Source organism: Rhamphochromis sp. 'chilingali' (assembly GCF_963969265.1).
Source record: "Rhamphochromis sp. 'chilingali' genome assembly, chromosome: 15".
Classification (NCBI taxonomy): domain Eukaryota; kingdom Metazoa; phylum Chordata; class Actinopteri; order Cichliformes; family Cichlidae; genus Rhamphochromis; species Rhamphochromis sp. 'chilingali'.
Genome location: NC_137942.1, coordinates 10,258,935 through 10,264,934, shown reverse-complemented (window position 1 = coordinate 10,264,934; position 6,000 = coordinate 10,258,935).

Here is a 6,000-nt window from a genome sequence, read left to right as displayed (position 1 = left end):
CTCTTCTTTTTTTTTTAACAGATGCTGTATAGAGCCTTCTTGGAACTTTGGACTTTTTTCAGTTCAGTTCAATTCAAATTAGTTTCATTTACATAGCACCAAATCACAACGACAATCACCTTAAGGTGTTTTAAATTGTAAATAACGATCCTACAATAACACAGAAAAAACCACAACAATCAGACTAACCCCTCCAAGCAAGAGCTTGGCGACGATGGGAAGGAAAAACTCCCTTTTAACAGGAAGGAACCTCAGCAAGAAACCGCACAACCAGGATCAGGGGAGGGGAGGCATCTGCTGCGACCAGGTGGGGTTGAGGGGAAAGACAATGTGGACGAGACGCAGAGATTAATAACAACTAATAATTAAATGCAAAGTGATGTATAACCAAAGTGAAAGCAGAGAGTGAAAAGATGTGAATGAAGAAGAACTGCTCAGTGCATCATGGGAAGCCCCCAGCTGTGCAGGCCTATTGGAGCATTAGTAAGGGAGGGCAGAAGAAAGTCTGAAAACTGAAGGCTCAAGCTTGTCTACTGTTTACATGCACTGCGGCCATCTTGGATGGTGATGTTGGAGATGTGCGACTTCTCCAAATTGGGACTTGGAAGTCTGGATTTCCAATTTCAAAGCAGCAGTAGTGCAGACCTCAGTGAGTTCTGTTTGTCAATCAGACAATCCTTAATTTGTCCCTAAATATGTGACACAGAGTGTAATACTTTGTTTGTCATGACCATTGTATGTGCGCGGTTTTAATTCATTATGTCTCTAGATCTATTTTAAATAACCCTGTTTGTCTGTTAGTTGTCTTCAGTGTTTTTTGGTACATCTTAGTTTTTCTTTGCATCTTTGACCTGTCCCTGCCTCTGTGATACCCTGATTATTTAAACCTGCTCCTAATTACCTTGGTATATTTACCCATTTATTTTCTTCTGTGTCCTTAGTTTGTTTTTCTCTCTCTCACCATTTAGTTGTTTTTAAGTCTGTCTTATCCTTTTTTTTTAAATCTTCAATTTGCTTTAAACTTGTATTTTTTTATTATTCCTTTCCTCTTTGTCTCAGCATCTACATTTATGTCCTTACACTGAACTACATAAAAAGCAGAATAGTTTGAAATCCAGATAGATGCCTCTCTCTCTTAAAAAAATAAAAAATCTTAAAACCAGTGAAAAACATTGATGCCCATTCTCCTTTGCATAAAGAAATATACTGCGCAGTCAAACAATCAAAGGCTATGAGGAAGAGTAATCGGGGCAGAGAGCTGGTTGGAGTGAGCAGCAAATATCTTAAAATATTTAATATGTGGGTTGGGGGTTGAGGGTTGCTGAAAGGCGAGACGGTAAAAGATAAGAGAAGGAGTTGGACTGAAACTGACTGAATGAGCCCATTTTCTCTGAAAGCATGAAAGTAATGACACAATGCAAATGCTTTAATAAGTCACATTACGCTAAAGCAGAGCCAGTGTGATTGCAAAAACCTTTGCTACAATCTAAGCTAATTTCTCTCTAGAATTCATCCCAGGCAGACAGAGGCAATCTCAGTGGCTTTGCATTTGCTCTGATTATTGTCTCCTGTTCTCCAAAGTAAGGCCATTAGTTCCACAATTACAGAGAGTTATATTCAAAAATGATTCCCCATTCCCCCCCCCCCCCCCCCCCCCCCCCACCCCCCCTAAAATGCCTACACATTAAGGGTCAATGAGGCATTATATCAACAGAGCACGTCCTCATCCATGTTTATGACACTGATGGCATTTTGCTCATACCCTGAAAACAATCATGGCAGCTTTATAGTTCCATTTCATTAGAGATGCCTTCATAAATCTCAACCTTACATTAATAATTATGTCTGAACAAGCAGCACAAATATGCAGTATCATTCAAACAAGTCAAACACAAGTATAATTCTTATAATTTGTAATTGTAGTATAGAGACTAAGAGTTTAAATAGTGTACAGTTGTGCAAGCATTGTACTCATAGTGGGAGCAGAAGTGGTTGGGAGCGTTTGATAGATCACCTGATAGTGGGTGAGATATGTAAAGGAGCAAGTAAAAATGCTGTCCTCAAAGTTGTTGTTTTAGAAGCAGGAAAAATGGGCATGCATGAGGATTTAAACAAATTTAACAAGGATGGAACAACGGTGGTCCAGCAACAGACTCATGGGTGGCCAAGGCTCACTGATGCATATGGAGATTGCAGACTGGCCCCTGTGGTCTGATCCAACAGATGAGCTTCTGTGGCTCAAATTGCAGAAACATTTAATGCTGGTTATCAGAGAACATTATTTGAATGCACAGTCCAGAGCAGTTTGTTGTGCATGGGGCTACACAGCCACAGACCAGTTATGGTACCCATGCTCACCCCTGTCCAGCACCTAAAGCTCCAACAGTGAGCATCAGAACAGGACTATGGAGCAATGGAAGAAGGTTGCCTGGTCTGATTAATCATGGTTTTTTTTCATGTCTTTGGCAAGTACTACCTACCTAAACCAGACCACGTGGACTCTTTCATGGAATGGCTGTGACCTCTTTCAGCAGGATAATGTACCCTGCCACAAAGCTAAAGTGATCCAGGAATGGTTTGAGGTGCACAACAACACGTTTGAGGTGTTGACTTGACCTCCAAATTTCCAAGATCTCAGTCTGATTGAGCATCTAAAGGGATATGCTGGTCAAACAAGTCTGAGACCCATGGAGACCCAACCTCACAACTTACAGGACTGAAAGAATCTACTGCTAACATCTTGGTTCCAAATATCACAACACACCTTCAGGGGTCTAGTGGAGTCCATGCCTCCACTGGTCAGGCGTGTTTGGCAGCAAAACCAACGCAATATTATCGCAGATGGTCATAAGTTTATGCTTGGTATGCTTTTATCATATTCCAAAAGTATGAAAAAAGAAAAGGCACTATATAAATTATCATGCAATTCATACATTATATATTAGGACATAATAAAAATCATCTGGTCTTTAGCATGTCTTAAAATTACTTGAATACAATCTCTGATGAACACAAAGCACATGGCATATTACACACAGTCATTATTTATTGTACTAGGTGTATGTGAGAAATTATTGGCCAGCAGTAACAGTATTGAGATTACTAGTTCAGATGTTCTTTTTTTTTTTTTTTTTTTTTTTTACTGGGAGTTAAGTTTATGTTTTTTTAAAATGATATTTTATTCATTTTCACCACCTGCTCAGTCTAAAAAAGTTTTCCGAAACTATGAGCTTCTTGTAACTGAGGCTGATGGGCTCTGGGATTTAGTAAGAAGAAGAAGAGTAGTGGAAGTTTGGGTCAGTGGTGGTCATTTGGCTGAGCTCCTTTTTCTTTGCTAAGCAATCTTGAACATGCTGCCAGGCACATTCACATAGCTGAAAAAAGGTCTTAATTAACTAGTTCCAGACTACATTTATCAGGGATCCTGGAGAGTCAGTCTGTTATCATTGCGTACCTCTGCTTCTCCTTTGGGAGGTCCCTTGGGCACAGTCCTGTACACTGAACTGACTTTGTCTGTGATCCCACTTTTAAATGGAGAGCAGCGGGCAGAGCATATTCCTCTGACAACCCTGAATAGTTGCTCGTCTTCCAAAGCTGCCGCCTCTGTAACAGTTTGTCATGTGTTCTCTCAATGTTTTTATCAAAAAAATTAAAAAATAAATACAAATGGCAGTTTAGTTTTGAGCAGATTATTTGCAAATTTTAAATATTGCATTATATACTGACTTAAAGTACAGATTGTTGCTAAAAGACCGTTTACCAGATCTCTGTAAAGGAGGGGTTCAATGTATTTGGCAAATATGCTTTAGAGATTTTGAATTTCCCCCATTTTGAATTAAGATCAAATTACGATTTTTAACAGTATTGATACCAAGGATTCTATCTTTGTCTCCTCCAGCTGACACAAACTCAGAGATTGACACCTGGTGTGGTTGTATGGTACTGTATCCCATCTCCTTCAAGGTTCAAAAATGTGCATTTCTAGATGTATTGAGTTGCTGCCATGTGATTGGCTTATTAGATATTTGGGTAGCACTTTCTATCACAGCACAGTAATAAAGTGGTAATAGTAGATTAACAAGGAAGAAACACAATTTGATAATGTGGTATATTCTAAATTGTTACCATGCATTTATCAAAGTAGTAACCAAGTAATATCATGGTAACAGTGGTTACAGTTGATTTTATGTAATTGGATAATGAGGGCCCAAGAACTGGGGGTTATAATGTGGAAATACAGCTCGGTAATAAAGTGGTAATAGTAGGGTAACAAGGCCGAAACAATATTGTAATAATGTGGTAATTTCGAAGTTATTGCCACTCAATTAACTGTGGTAGTTTCTGTGTAATAAGCAGGAAACAGACCAGCAAAATGCAGACCTGCCTGTTTCTATTTAATAACATACTAATAACCTAGCAAACTGTAAATGTGTGTGATTATTACCTGGAAGCACAGGCATTCCTGATAAAGTAGCTGGTGAATGTAAATTCAGCACTGAACTAGTACCTATATGCATTTTTGTCTTATTTTTCCAGTAAAAATATCATCCAGAAGAACACTTCTGCAATGCTGTTGGCTGGAATGCAGTAGAGGTAGTTTCTTTTTGGTTGTTTGTTTTTTTCTCTTTCTTTTTAAGGAACATTTCCTTTCAATGATAAAGCCATTGATGGATAAAAATAAATGACCAAATCTTTTAATCAAATAAGCATTTTGCATTTACATTCTCATACTATCACAATTAAGATAATATATATATATATATACTTGCATTTGTTTTATGGTATTTAATAATAAGTAATGTTTTAATGATTTGCATTAAAAAATGGGAATAGCTGAGTGATTCAGACATTGGTTTTTGGGTTTTTTCTCAATGTTACCATAAAGTTGATTTCTGTCCTGATATATAATAGTAGTGGTCTTTCATATTTCACAAGAGCAGTGTAATGCAAATCCCTTCTGTGCTTGCATTCGAAACAATATATTCGGTAGCCTCGAGGGTGGCTACCGACTGCAGCGGTCTCCTAGGAGCTGGTACGCATCTTCCACCACTACTGCTTAATTAGTTGAGTGTGTGCCTGGAGACCAGTTCTGCACTTGACCTTTCTGAAGGTAAGGCAAGCAGCACATGTTCAACAGACCAGAGGAAATGAGGTGAGGGGAAAGGTTTTTACATTGGTTAGTGGTGTGTGCATGTACATATAGCAGTTGTGCGTGTGTGGCTATGTTACTCCTCTTTCTCCCAAGAATGTGTAGTGCTCTTAATGGGAAGAATTTCATTAGTGCGGCACAAAAATTTGTCAGTCGCATCAACCATGGTGAAATTGCAGAGACATTTGAAACGTCCTCAGAAAATCCTAACATGCATCTGCAGTGGAAATAAATCAGTTTTGTACATCCTTTAATTTAGAGGAAAAGCTTGAAGTACTTGAAGATGCACAGTGATAGAACATATTCTAGGAAATACCTTGGGGAATGATGACATATTCAAACAGCGCATCGATGCAGGTAGAGGTTACCGCGTATGCCATTTTAGTATTTAATGAGATTTCATCTAGAGGGGTTTCTGGCTGCCAAGTTTCAAATCATCTAAAAGAAAGTCTGCTCTTCTCATTGTCCATCGAGAAAAGGGACATCCTCATTATCCTCCATGGCTTTGGCTCATTAAAGGGGACAAGGAGATGTATCCATATAAATACTGTCACACTATACCCCAAATGAAAAAAAAGACTTTTTGGGAGAAATTATACATTCCACCAAGAAACAAGGTGGAGATCAGTTTCCACTGCATGTGGAAATGTCAAGAAATTGAATATAAAACAAGGCACACTAGAGAGAACAAGTCTACAAATATTCTAACATTTTTTAATCATTTTATTGTTATTTATTTATTTATTTTTAGACAGGGTATATGAGCTAGAGAATATAAATAGCTGTTTTTCTTTAGATGTCTTACCTAAAATACAGTGGCACACACGCACAGATGATTGTGAAGTGTGTGA